This window comes from Miscanthus floridulus, chromosome 11, assembly GCF_019320115.1.
Source record: "Miscanthus floridulus cultivar M001 chromosome 11, ASM1932011v1, whole genome shotgun sequence".
Classification (NCBI taxonomy): Eukaryota; Viridiplantae; Streptophyta; class Magnoliopsida; order Poales; family Poaceae; genus Miscanthus; species Miscanthus floridulus.
Genome location: NC_089590.1, coordinates 98,549,262 through 98,564,066, shown reverse-complemented (window position 1 = coordinate 98,564,066; position 14,805 = coordinate 98,549,262). Strand labels below are relative to the sequence as shown.

The 14,805-nt window shown below is 42.3% G+C and overlaps 1 long non-coding RNA gene and 1 pseudogene across 1 annotated transcript; both read right to left on the bottom strand.

Annotated features, from left to right (window-relative positions):
* Positions 1-4,653: 4,653 nt before the first annotated feature.
* On the bottom strand, positions 4,654-10,447 carry LOC136492526 (uncharacterized; annotated as a pseudogene).
* Positions 10,448-13,390: 2,943 nt separating this feature from the next.
* Positions 13,391-14,450, bottom strand: LOC136492603 (uncharacterized). The gene is made up of 3 exons (XR_010768136.1): positions 14,115-14,450; positions 13,884-13,940; positions 13,391-13,461 (listed from the first exon to the last, which is right to left on the bottom strand). It is a non-coding gene; the product is annotated as an uncharacterized lncRNA (long non-coding RNA).
* Positions 14,451-14,805: the final 355 nt, after the last annotated feature.

Sequence of the window (14,805 nt, the reverse complement as noted above, 5' to 3'; positions counted from 1 at the left end):
CAAGAAGGATCAAAAATTTGTATGGGGTGACATACAACAAAAGGCTTTTGATGAGATCAAGCAATATATGAAGGCACCACCTGTGCTGGTACCTCCACAACTTGATAAGCCTTTTAAGTTGTATGTGGCGGCCGATAGCCTAACGATAGGATCGGCCCTTATGCAAGAATTTGAAGGAAAAGAAAGAGTCATAGCTTATCTTAGCCGAAAGCTGCTAGACCCGGAAACAAGGTATTCGGCTACAGAAAAACTTTGCTTGTGTGTGTATTACTCATGTACCAAATTTCGGCACTATTTGTTGAATGCCGAATGCGTGGTAGTTTCTAGATTTGATGTAATCAAACATATGCTATCAATGCCAATTTTGAATGGAAGAATTGGCAAATGGATTTTAGCATTGTCAGAATTTAATTTAAGGTACGAATCGGCAAAGGCGGTAAAAGGTCAAATTATTGCCGATTTTATTACCCAACATCGGGATCTTTCTGTTGAGGCGATAAGCATTGTGCCTTGGGCCTTGTTCTTCGATGGATCATCTTGTAACAAAGGTGGTGGTGCTGGTATTCTCTTGATTTCCCCACAAGGAAAAACTTTTGAGTATGCGGTTCCTATTGAATTTCATGTTACTAATAATCAGGTAGAGTATGAAGCGTTGCTTAGAGGGCTTCAGCTTCTTATAGAAGTAAAGGCCGTTGCTATTGAAATCTTTGGGGATTCTGAGTTGGTGATTAATCAACTGAGTGGTCAGTATGAATGCAAGAACAATGTGTTAAGAGAATATTATGAGGAGTGTAGAGAACTTTTGAAGAATTTTCTGGTAGTAACCTTGCATCATATCTCTAGAGAGTACAATGAAGAAGCAAATAAGTTAGCTCAAGCTGCTTCTAGATATCGAGAGAGTCGAGAAGTTTTTGCTATAGAAGAAGGTGTTTTAAATACTGATCAAGTAGATAGTGATTGGAGATACGAAATTACCAATTATCTGAAAGGTCCATCTCAAAAAGTTTCTCGAAAACTCAGGTACAAAGCTCTCAAATTTGTGTTCCTTGATGATCAGTTATATTACAAGTCCATCGATGGAGTATTGCTCAAATGTTTAAGTCAAGAAGAGGCCAAGAAAGTGATGTATGAGGTTCACGAAGGATTGTGTGGTGCACACCAGTCAGCTTATCGGATGAAGTGGATAATTAGGAGAACTGGTTATTTTTGGCCGACTATGTTGGAGGATTGTTTTGAATATTACAAAGGGTGTCACAATTATCAAAAATTCGGCAATATTCAAAAAGTTCCAGCGTCTGCTATGAATCCCATAATCAAGCCTTGGCTGTTCAGAGGATGGGGTATAGATTTAATTGGTCAGATCAATCCTCCTTCTAGTAAGGGACACAAATTTGTACTCTTGGCCACGGATTATTTCACCAAGTGGGTTGAAGCTATCCCTTTGAAGAAGGTAACGTCAGAAAATATGATCAGTTTTGTTAAGGAACATATAATTCACAGATTCGGGATTCCTCAAACTATAACAAGTGATCAAGGAACTCAGTTTACTTCTTCAAAATTCTGTGATTTTGCCAAAGATATGGGGATTAAGTTGTATAATTCTTCTCCTTATTATGCACAAGCTAATGGTCAGGCAGAAGCATCAAATAAGATTATGATTAAAATCATCTAGAAGAAGATTGATGAAAAACCAAGGAGATGGCACTTGGTTCTTAATGAAGCATTGTGGGCTTACCGAATGGCTTGTCATGGGTCCACTCAAACGTCTCCCTATGAACTGGTTTATGGGCATCATGCTGTATTACCATGGGAATTACGGTCAGGTTCAAGGCGAGTTGTGTTATAGAAAGAATTGGTAGAAGAAGATTATAAGAATCTGATGATGGATGAATTGGAAGATTTACATTTGATTCATCTCAAGGCATTGGAAAATATTGAGAAAAATAAAATACGCGTTGCCAAGTATTATAACAAAAGGGTTAGGCTGAAGCAATTCACAGAAGGAGACTTGGTTTGGAAAACTATATTGCCAGTTGGAACAAAGGATAGAGCGTTCGGCAAATGGTCTCCAAATTGGGAAGGTCCTTTCTAAATAGTAGAATGTGTACCTGGCAATGCATACATATTGAAGACTTTATTTGGGGAGGAGTTTACCAGAGCTATCAATGGAAGATTTCTTAAGAAATATTACCCCAGTGTTGAGGTTGGTTCATGAACATAGATCAGAAAAGCCGATAAAAGGGAAATCGCCTTTAGCCTAAAAAATAAAACTGAGAATAGCCGATATTGTTCATATCGCCTTTAGCACAAGATAGCCGATGCAGTTTGCATTGCCTCTAGCACAAGAATGTTTATGCAAGACCGGGGTGTTTTCAGCATTTTTCTGACAGTCGCAGGTAGAGTTTTACCGAAAAGAATCAAAGAAATAAGTATTCTTCCAAAAGACAAGTTTATTTACAGAAGTCCATCCTAATACAAACTACTCCTCAAATAACTTGTTGAGGATGGACTGGGGATTTGTGGACTCAGCAAGGGCGACGGCATGATCATCGTAGACCTCCAGATGCTCATCGATGTCGTCGATCTCGTCCGGGCGTCCTCCAGCGAAGCCGACTGGCTGGAAGGAGTAGTCTTCGTTGGTTCGGGAGGTCATTGCCGCCAGCCTGAGAGAAACACCAAGGTGCACACCTTGGATGATGGCCTGATCAACACGGCTGTCCACAGCATCAAGGCGTGCCTCGGATTTCTTCCCCTGGGCATTCACCTTGTCGGCAACCTTGTTCGCCGCCGCCTTCAGGCGGTCGTTCTCCACAGAAAGAGCTGGGCAGAAAAGAAAAAAATGGGTCAGCAAGCGGGGGAAGCCAGAATGATAAAACCAAATGAAGATATCAAACCGGTGATGGCGTCGCAGAGGTGCTTCCGCTGGTCCTCCCATTCGGCTTGCTCGATGCCGAATTTCTTGGAGACGTCGCCTAGCTCCTCCTGGGCCTCGTCCCTCTCCTGGCGAAACTTGAGCGCTTCCTCGTGAGAATATGGATGGTGTGCATCTGCTGGTTCCGCCGGGCCCCAAGGATTGGGATGATAGGAGCTTGAAGAGCTGGAGGATCCGGAGGAGCCGGATGATAGAGTTCTCAGTTGAGCTGCTGTTGCCAGAGGAAGGAGATGATATTGGCTGGAGCTGATGACCCTTATCCTGATGAATGAGGAAGAAAAAATTGAAACTAAGAGATGAACGAGAAAATCGCAAGGGGCAAAAAGCCGATTCGTACCCACAGCGCCGGCAGCGCGATGCTCTGCTTCCTTCCGCCTCTCCGTCGGCAGGTCGCTTGCCACGGTCACCACTGTTCACCATTTGCTTTGGTGGAGGTTAGGGTTTTCTTTTGGAATGAATCGAACAAAGGAAGTGGAGGAGACAGGTATGAGAACGCTAAACAGAGATAGCGATGAAGGCTAATGGAAGGGTCTATTATAAGCCGGGGCGAAGAATCGTGGTGAATTCCACGGAGTCGTGGGGTGAGAATGCCGAACGATGGAGTAGGGTTTTTCCCTTTCAGCTGGACCGCTACTGGGCTGGGCCAGGCATGGATTAAGTCGAGCGTCGTTCGACTATCTCCCTGATTTGTTGGAGCCAGCATTGTTCGGCTATACCCTCACAACATTTAAATTAGGATTCGTTCGGCTATCGGAAGAATGAAGACAATCGGCTATATTCTAATCGAGAAATTTAAGGGAAAATGGCTGATTGCTTTTTCAAACGAATGAAAATATGTAAACATAAAGTTGATTGATCAAGGGACAGAGGATATCACACTTAAGTTTATTACAAGCCCAATGTCTACTTGTTCAGAAGCTGATTGATTGCCTCTATGGCTTCAGTCCTGATTCGGCTAACATTATCTAGCACTTTCTGATCCTCATCTTCAGAACTCTGGATGCTGGATAACTTAGTTTTGATTTGCTGATCTTCTTTGATGGCCGAAGTTATCTTTAGTGAAGCTGCTTCTATGTTCTTCGGCAAATTAGCTATATGGGCCCTGTGAGACTGAATTTTGGCGTTCAGTTCGGCTAGTTGAGCTTCTAGTCTGCTTTTTTCATCCTCCATGGCTTTCAGTTCAGGCTCCAAGGTTGTCAAGGAATTTCTTGTAGTCTGGATATGAGAGTGAAGATCTTTAATCTCCAGCTTCTTCAAAGATCTATCCTTCTACAAAGCAGCCCTCGAAGATATGTTCTTGGTTGCCCTTCTCACCATGGCAAAGTGGTCATCAAGATGGGCTACAGATTCTAGGGGGGCCTTGAGAGCAGAAGGGATATCTTGATCAATGAGTTCAAGGAGGTCTCTTATCTGATCTGCATCCTGAACCAGACTAATGGTATCCTTGTTTAGCAGAATGATCACCTCTTTTAGCCGAGCCTGATTTTCCAGCGATAAGGTTTGTTGAGAAGTAATCTCTTCACCTTTCTCAATGATGTAGTCCTTAATAGAGAAAGAGTAGCTGGTGGTCGGTTTAGTGATGTTCTTCTAAAAGAAAAGAGAAGAAAGGAGGTGTTAGTCGATTGGGTGAATTTGCTAAAATATAGTGTAAGACAAGGCATTACCTGCTGAACTGATTGATCATCAGGATGGGTTATACCCTGGCTTGCTGGAGGACTTGGCTAAATGTTCAGAAGGGACGGGTTTGGAGCTTGATCAGGAGAAGTTTCCCTTACCAGTTCATCTAAGATTTCATCTATTCTCAATAAAGTAAATAATAATGAGCATAAGGGATAGATGTTATTTAAAAAAAAGAAAAAAAGAGAATTGGTTGAACGATGTTACCTATAGTCTCATCAGATTTATGAGCCTTTGAACCTTCAGCCTCATGACTCTCTGAAGCTTCACTGTCATGGATTTCTTCATTTTCGGTGGAAACTTCAGGAGTTGGTTTTACAGCTGCTGAGGTGCTGCCTAGTCTGGGAATTTCGACTTGTGGCTGCAATGGAAGTAATGAATATAGAGGTGGTTAGGTTTACTGCTAAGTGGGGTTGTTAACCTGATAGAGAATAAAAGGTTCATACCTTAAGAGATAATTTGGCTTTCTTGGTCCTTGGTTTCTTGGGTAAGAGAAAACTTTCAGGTGTTTTCCTTTTGCTTTTTCCTCTTCAAGATGCAGCAACTGAAGTAGCAGGAGTTCTCATGAGTGCCTTTAAAGGTACTGAATCCAAAGTTGCAGGAATTTTCATGAATTCCTTTAATTTTGGAGCATCAAACCCCAGAGCAGGCTTGGGACCAGCCGAATAGTACTGGATTGCTTCGGCAGGGGGAGTAGAATCAAGATCCTGTGCATAACTAGATGTTAAAATAAGAAGTGAATTCAAGAGCAGGAAATGATGAGCATAATGAAATTACCTCACTATCAGAAGTAAAATCGGGCTGCAAGTTTTTGCATAAAGGATGAACTGATATATTGAAGATATGAGCATGCCATTCTTACCACCAAGAGACAAAGAAGGGATGAGCAACATCTATTAGCCCAAATGGAGATGGTTCGTATGTTGGCAATTCCCATCCTAATTCAAAGATTTTCTTGGCTTCCATTCTTTCTGTTATTACTTCTCTTGACTTTATGATTGTTGAGAAGAGGAATCTTGGGGGCAGCTGGCCACATCCTAATTGTCTGGCCACCATATTTGGATAGTAGAATTCATAGGTGGACTGCACTAACCTCCCATGATGAAATTCGGCTGGTAGAGTGCAAGGTTTGATAAAGGAGTTAAAGATCTCCGTGGATTCTTGACCTGAACAACCAATTTCATAGCTAAACTTGCAGGGCAAAGTCAAATTTTCATTTTCTCTGTAAGGGAACCAGAGTACATTGCCGAATCCTTTGAAAAACAGCTTGAAGAAATGACCAATGTCTATGTCAATGCTGATAGATGATGCTGCTTCCCCATAAGTCTGACAAGCCTTAACCTTTGCTGTACTGCCTTCAGCATAGTTAACTGAAGGAAAACTTAGATTGAAGAAGCTCACAGGGGTTATCTGATGCATGTATAGCTGGAGCCACATTTGAATTAGCCACCAGGGACCATTCACACAAGAGATTTCTCCACCTTGGCGCATCTGAAGAGTAATCTGATGCATCATATGATAAATAGACCCTAAGAGATATTTGCCTAGTGGGATCTGAGTGCCTACAGCTAAGTCTTCAGCCATCACCATGTGATTAAGAGTTGGTTCATTGGATTTTCCACAGAAGATGAATCTGCATAGCCACATATTCATGAAGGCTTTCAACTCTTTGTCAAAAATGGTGCCAGATGCATTCATGTAGTTCTGGATGTATTTGACCCATCCACATCCGGAGCTGACGGCTCTTTGATTACTTTTGCTCTTGTACTTATGAGGGTATACTGGTAGTGACACGTTCAAGCCAGTCATCATGAACACATCGGCTAGAGTGATGGTCATCATACCATGGCCGAAGATGAAGGCATTAATGGTGTCAGACCAAAAATGGGAAGCTGCTATCAAAAGGGAATCGTTTCTGGGTGTTTCTGCTAAGGATAATTCCAGACAATGACTGATGTCTTGACTTTCCCAGTAGCTGCTGCTTTTCTCCAGCATTCTCCTGTACCAATTCTGCCATCCAGCGATTGGGGGAAATGGCCAATTCTTGAACTTGTTTGGCCATCGGTTTGGCAAGGTGATCCCAGATTTGAAAGGGATTCTTTGGGTTTCCTTCTCGATAATTTCAAAAGGGTCAGGATTTCCCATTGGGCCGAGGAAATAGGAATCGGGGTTGGCAGCATAAGGGATCAAAATCTGATTCTTGTATTTCTTTAAAGGGTGATTGAAATCAAAGAGGAATAAGCCAAAAGAAGAACGGGAAGATCAAGTGGAAATTGCTGAATATAAGTGAAGTTTACCTCTGGAATTTCATCCTGGGTCGCCATTGAAGATTCGAAGTGGGTCCGAGGTTGCGCTGAAAGCTTGAATTTTTTTTGGACAGCGGCTGCGGTGTTGAATGGTGCTGACCTAGGAGGAAGAAGGAGCTTGTGGTCAATTTCAGAATAAAACAACTTTTATCCCGAAATTGAGGGGGCATGTGTTAACACTGGATTTTGGTCGACTTTGGAGGATGACAGGTGGACCCGCATGCGGGAAGAAGGATATTCGGCAAACAAAACGAGCGGTCGGCTAAATGCTTGTGCAGTCGGTTACTTCAGAAGGTGGTGACTCCATTCGGGAAAGCAGAAGGTGGCAGGCAAAGCCGATCGAAAAGATGAAAGTTGTAATAATAAAGGACTCTGAGAGTTTAGGGCAAGGAATCGTAGTTTCCAAGTTTGTTTAAGAGTTCCTTTGTAAATCGTAGTCTTTTAGGACTCGTGTTTTGTCTAGGGTATAAATATTGACCCTCGACCATTGTAATAGGGGTTCACAACCAAATCAATACAACCGGCCCCGTGCCAACTTTCGAGTCCTTTTGTCGTGTCGTCGAGTTCTTCGAGAGGAGTCATCGATCCGTCGACCTCCGTAAGTTCTGACAACCTTGTTATCATGTTTAGTATCATGCGGTGGATTTAGACGTGATGCAAGTAGTCTTGTTTGTTTTCAATGGTCGTGCGGCGGATCTTTGCTTGACAATCAAGAAGTCTTTGCTTATGCTTTGTTTATGAGTAGATACCATGCGGCAGGCGTTTACTCAATATGCTTAGTGAAAGCAAGACAGTTATCGGCTCTATTAGATACGGCAAAATCTAAATAGATTCATTAAGTTATCCTGTGTTGCATGTTTTAAATATTTTATATATTTGTAACACACTTCTACCCAATCTAGATTGATATTGTTCGGCCCTCTCTTATGGTTTTATTCATGCTTCAATGATCATTGCTTTTCATATTATCTTTGCAAATAGATAACATGCTCATAATGGCTAAATTATTTTAATCTAGATTGTCACATGTCGTGGGTTCATGCATGTTAATTACGTTTAAGCTTTAACAAAACTAGGTGTCGTGCGGCAGATGCAGGTTTTAGATTAGTTTAATCGTGTTTATTTGCATGTTCCTTCTTCATGGACCCCAACTCGGCTGGACTGCTGAGCTTGGTTATGCATTAACTCATAATTAATTTCACTTGTTCAAACATGTCTTCCCATGCATATGCATTCGGCAATCGGATCTTTACGTGTGTTCATCTTACGATTAGCTGAATGATTTATAAACTTGTTGGCAGACAGCTTCCTATAGCTGTATGTCGTTGTAAGTGGCTTCAGGGCCGTATATATGGAACTGTCTGGTCTCACCCGACATGTTCCGGTTTGGCATTTAACTGTTTTATCCCTTGTTAGTTTTTTTCAGGTCAAACTGACTGGCACGTTTCTGGATCACGAAGCACCCAGGGACCCGATTGAAGCCACGCTTTCCGGCTTGCTATGTGTGAGGCACAGTGTGTCACATTTTGTGTCAACACTCCCCTTATGTTCCTGGACATAGTGCCTGAATGCCTTGTTTCAATGGTTTTAGCAAATGCAACTTGTTAGTATCCCACATTGAACCTTACAAGTATGTATACAAACATAGTAGCTAAAATGAGGATTGTCAATATGTATACGTCTTGACAATCGTTATGAAGTCTTTGTATGTCTCGACTGGGAAATCCGCTGAATCAAAGACCCATGCCATGCTATGTGAGAGCCAGACGCCTATGCAAATCCAGTGATCGCTACATGAATTTAGTCATAGAAGGAACACATAAGCTCTTTTGCATCGAACAAAGTAATTTGAACAAAGCTAAGTATATAGTCGAACTTACTTGAAGTGGTATGGTATCCATATATCATCGTGTTGTTAGAGATTTTTAAAACATAGGGCAATGTATGCCACAACCTTGAGGGACTCTTCCAATATTTTCTTGTTCCTGATGTCCTCTTTCTTCTTAAGTGTCTTTTCAGCTCCTAGTTCTTTGCAATCTAGTTTCCACTCTTTAGGGTAATTAAAATTTGTTGATGCTATAGGTGAAGGGTCTATATACCCGTGTTTCAGAGCTGGCCTCTTTTTTACAAAGTCCGCTTGCATTCTACAAATCACAGCGCGGGTTAGTTACAACAAAATTAAAAGATTACATTCATATCATATTGAGAGGGCAAGGACTTACAGGCACCATATGCGAATCAGATTCATTTCCATTCATCCGAGGTGGAAGCATGCCTGAATATCCTTAAACTCAACGGCAATTTGCCCACCTGGGGCTCCAAATGTGCCGGCAGGGATCCATACTTGTAAGATTTCTAGTTCTGTTATCTGAGTACGCAAGTACCAATCGTGGAACTTTCTCATTCCATGTGGCAAGCACTGTAGGACTAGGTTTGGTAGGAAGTTCTTGCCTTTTTCATATTTATCCGGGCAATCATCTGACCATTTGAGGTTATCAACAGCTGGATACTTGTTAAACCCTTTGTGCAGTTTGCTAGTGGTGCCCTCCTTAGAAGCTGGTGCTCTGAATTCTTTTACTTGGTTCTTAGGCTTGAACTGGTCATGAGCCATCCACTTGTGCACCGACGAGACGTCATTAATGCCCACATACGATGACCTTATCTTGATTGGGATTTTATTTCGAGCTTCCCATTCGGGCATGTCCTTGTCAACTTGTACATCACCTGCTCTAGGGGCCACTTGTTCTTCATGTATCGGCTATTCACGAGGCAATTGCTGTTCATGAGACACTTGTTGTTCATGTATCGGCTGCACTTGTTGATAAGAATGTTGCATCTCATCATGCCTTTGCTCGGTATGAGCTAGAGAAGGACGTGGCATGTCATCATGCCCATGCTCGATACGAGGTGGAGAAGGATGTGGCATGTCATCATGCCCTTGCTCGGTATGAGGTGGAGAAGTCTCTAGCGTGTGGTGGTCATGGTCATGGGCCGGTGAGTATACCTCCCCATCCTGGACGGGTCGCTCCCGAGGATGAACTTCAGTCGGAGTTGGTGAAGACTCAGTCAATACAATGTCCCGTCTATGCCAGAGGATGAACTGGTTCATGACGTCTCCGAGTAACACGAGCCCCTCAGGAGTAGGGTGTTCAATCTTCCAAGTCATGAACTCGGGCTTCACGGTATGCACCTCGACCCGAGTGTAATCCTGTGGGATGTCCCTATTGTGCCACATGCCGCCCGGAGGATGTGCCACGCCCGTTGCCATCTCAATGATCACGTTTTGCCTGCCCATCGGAACCACCAATTTACAACTGGTTGGCGCCCGTATGCGATCGACGGGGGTTCCGGATGCATTGGAACCTTGACTGCTGGGAACATCCGGAGGGCTACCAACTACCACCAGTTCTCTAGGCGGCCCCATTGGTGTCTGTGGCTCCATCGTAGATAGTCCTTTCTCCACCAACATCTTTTCAACTAGAGCCTTCACTTGGCGCTCAAGATTAGACTCTCGGTCTCTGCCATGTTTCTTGTATATGTACCTCTCCTCTACGAATCCATGCTTCCAGGACATCCTCTTCCCAAGCCCCCTGGTGCGTCCTGTGTGCTCGGGGTTTCCCAAGGCAACGGTAAGCTCGTCCCTCTCTCTAGAAGGGTTGAATGCGCCCTTCTCCTTGTCTTCAGCAAGTTTTAGTATTTTTGATATTACCTCTCCAGTCTCTGGCTTAGCAAACTTGAGGCTACTACCGGATGAATCGACACTCCTCATGTATATCCACTGTTTAAGGCGTGGCTTCAACTTTGGCACTTCCATATTCCTGGTAGCTTCGGCCTCTACGTCCATCTTCCTAAAGACCTCTTGCTTGCCAGCGTAGCCACCGGGGCCTAGACGAGGGTAGTGTTGGTTCTTCTTCGCCTACTCACTGTTACGGGCACTGAGGGACAATGATGCCTCTGAAGTCTTCTCAGCCACAACCTTCTCCCATTGACTAGGAGTTATGTTGCCATACTCGTGGAAAGGAGTTAACTTCTGTTGGATAAAGTTCTTGTTCAGATCTGACCGCCAACATCAGAAGCTCTGCCCCATTATCTTAAAAGCATTTTGTTGTACCAACTCGTGCGTTCCCTCTGGAAACCTGAAGTTCTGCTTCAGCTTCTCCCATAGGTCTACCTTTTGGCTCATAGGTATCAGATTCTAGCTACGGATAGCTGGGTTCAACTTATCTCTAACTACAAACCCGATGTGATTATGGAATTTCGCCCTGTATGTATATGACTCAAGGATCTGCCCATCTGGTCCGACCTCCGTTATCACATAGCATGCCTTGTCGTGATATTGGTTTGGCTTTCTAATCCCCCCTCATTTCCTCTTTGGCTGGGCAGTCTCAGTCGTGGTTGTGTCCTGAGGTTGTGGAGCGGAGGCCTCATTGTGAGTACCTATGGTTCCTTCCTCTGATCTCCTTTGCCCCACTACGTATTGTTCGGCAAGACGAGCCAGAGGCCGACGTCGTCTTTTTAGAGGTTGAGTAGGGACGACCTGTGTATTCGACAGGTCAAAAGTGTTAGCAGAGGTAACATAAAGCCATAGCATTAGCCAAATTTATAAGCTACTAAGGCTTTAACCGTACCTCGTCGTTCGGATTAAAATCCTTGTTCAACTCGTCCTCCGTTGGCCTCCGTCTGGGTTCTTGTGGGAAAGAATCCTCGGGACTTACATATCCCCCTGATGAGGTGTCGTCATCATCATCTCCTTCTTCGCCTTGGGCATCCTCTCCGCCTTCTCTTCCCTGGGCTCCCCCCACTAGATCATCATCATCGACAAGGTCCTCCTAAGTAAGCATCACTTCTAGACCCTTTTCTAACTTGTTATCGAACTGCTCTTGAGTAAGCTGGTCATCTAGTTCTTGCTCTCCATGGGATGGCTGCTCATCATTCACGGGGCATCGGGATGCACTCTTTGATGTTCGCGACATTTCATGCCTTGTTCTAAGATTTGCAAGAAAAAAAGTAGTATAAGTAGTAGAAGTAGTAGTACTAGTGGTAGAAATAGTAGTACTAGTAGTACAAGTAGTAGTACTAGTACTACTAGTAGAAGTAGTAGTACTAGTGGTAGAAGTAGTAGTACTAGTAGTACAAGTAGTAGTACTAGTACTAGTAGTAGTAGTAGTACTTGTAGTAGTACTGGTAGTAGTACTTGTAGTAGTACTGGTAGTAGCTTGTAGTAGTAGTAGTACTGGTAGTAGTAGTAGTACTGGTAGTAATAGTAGTACTTACTTGAGAGCAGCCATGGGATCAGGCTCAAGGACGATTCCAAAGGGGCTCTAATCTGGATGAGGGCAAAAGGGGGTACCAGTGGTCAAGGATGGCAAAGGCACTGGGTTGCTAGTAGAGAGTACCAGTACCATCAATAGTAATTAGTTATGGGGCTCACAAAACTTCAATGACCATGAAACAATGACAAGAAGGGAAAACATCCTCATCCTAACACATGGGGATCGTCCATGCATGTTCTAAGACCTCATTTTCTTCCCAATCCCTCAATTCACCAGCATCCATTTCACACAATCCAAACGTCACCTGATAAGTTACCTTGTGCACTTAGCCAGTCAATCAAAATGCACAGAAAGAACAAAGATAACAAGAAACCAATAATTGTCTCTACTGCTAGTCAGATTCCAACCACAATACACATGACTGTCTACCTTATCAGTCTCGATCACAAGTCATGAATACTGAGTTCAAACAGCATATCTTAAAATAACTAAAAAAAATAAAAACAATTGGTATGGCCATACATGTTTGCTATTTGCTAGTCCTGAAGACTATAGTGTCTTTCATCACTACTAACATAAGTAGTAATGGTTATGTTATAATGGAACTCATATGATGCTCTAAACCAACTTGAGAACACATTAAAATAGGAACAGTCAAGAAACATGTTATGAAGGAAACAAACAATCGCATAGTTAAAGACTCAAAAACAGGGCAGTGAAGCGGCTATAAAATTTGAGGACATATGCAAATCTAGAAAAGGATTTATGAGAAATTAACAGTAGACAATGGGGATAACTCATACAAGACCATGTAAAGAAATTACAAATAATAATAACAAAAGAAGCAAGTTTGTTTACCTCTAGATGGAAACAATTCAAAAAGAGGGGAATCCCAACGATTACGCCTCTCTGGCTTCTCAAATCTCCTTACAAGATCTTCAAATATGTCATCATTGAAGAAAAAGCCAATGAGAGGGCAATTGTAACTGATAGTTGACAGAGCAGTGCTTGAATAGAAAAAGCATAGTTGTGTTATTATTCCGACAACCCCAAAATTCAATACAGTAATTGAACTACTAAAGATTTATAACCTATGAAATACAAGTTTGTTTAAAATAAGAATGCCAACATCTTACCCCATTACTGTTTCGGGTCAATGAGCTCCATACAGATTAGATCTGACTTACATATTACTATCATATGCTGGTTCTCCTTTCTCCTGGTAGTTGCTGTTCCATTCCCTACAATGGTCCACTTCTGTATCACAAAAAAGCTGAAACATAAAAGAGGAAGTATAAAAGAAATCACTTTCTAATGGATGATTTACTGTTCTAAACTGTTCAAAGCAAAATAAAGTTTCCATTATTTCCTATAGATGCTCTTGACAAAAGGATCATGCAGGACATAGTCATGAGTTCCAATTTGTCCTACTTGTTGAATTAAAAGAACTTTTGTAACTTTGTTTAGGTGAGGCTCTATCTTGTAAGTTTACTTAGTTAATCCTTTGATAGATACCAAGAATAGCCTAAAAAGGTAGCTCATCATGCAAACAATATTACCATCTGATTCGCGATGTTAATTAAATCCATACTTTCAGAACACGTAATGTCGTCTACTACTCCAGTTTGTTTGTATTATGCTAGGAAAGCCATCATTCTAAGTACATAGTACATAAAGAAGAGAGCAAGTGCCTACCACACAATATCTTACTCCAGATGCACGCGCAAGACACCACAACTCATACCGGTACCCCTGCATATTATCAAGTGAAAGTCAATTAATTGTATCCAAGACAAAGACACAGGTGCTTAATAATATTGCAAGACCATAATGCATTTGAGGCATCGTAACTGTAAAATGATGCAAGGCAAATTGCAGAATCTATTTTGTATCACAACTAACGTGAGAGTTTATACAGAACAGTACCGATGTAGCAATAACAAGAGCAGCACACAGTTGCAACTATGAGTGTCAAATCACTGATTCAATGAAAGTCAGTCAATAAAGATAGGAAGAAGCAACACTTCAAAGGTCTGGGAAACTTTTATGTCTTCTAGAACCCCCGATCATCACAGTGATGAGGAGTAAAACTAAAAGATAGACTGACATAAAAAGAGCAGCATCCTATTATTGATCGAGAACCGTCACTCAATGCAAAGGTCTGGGAAACTTTTATGTCTTCTGGAACCCCGATCACCACAGCGATAAGGAGTAAACTAAAAGATAAGACTGACAGAGAAAAGAGCAGCATTCTATTATTGATCGAGAACCATCACTCAGTGCAAGTTTGAAAAAAAATAGGATGAAGAACTCGATACTACCTCACCTTAATATTATTCAAAGAGTCGATGATAATTATGCTGTCGCATGACACAGACCTGTCAACTTCTGACCTAAGAACTCCTCTCAAGTAGTACAAAATCAAAAGATGGATCAGAATAGTTCCCTGTTTCCTACAAATATGATTTCATTTATTCGGCTATATAGTTTTTAGGTGTACATCTACAATATTCTACGGTGTGGCTACGCAGTATCCCTACTCCTAAAAAGAATCACTCGGACCCATCTACCATCACCGTGGTGAAGCCGGAGCGGCCCCCACACCTCTTATGCTCCC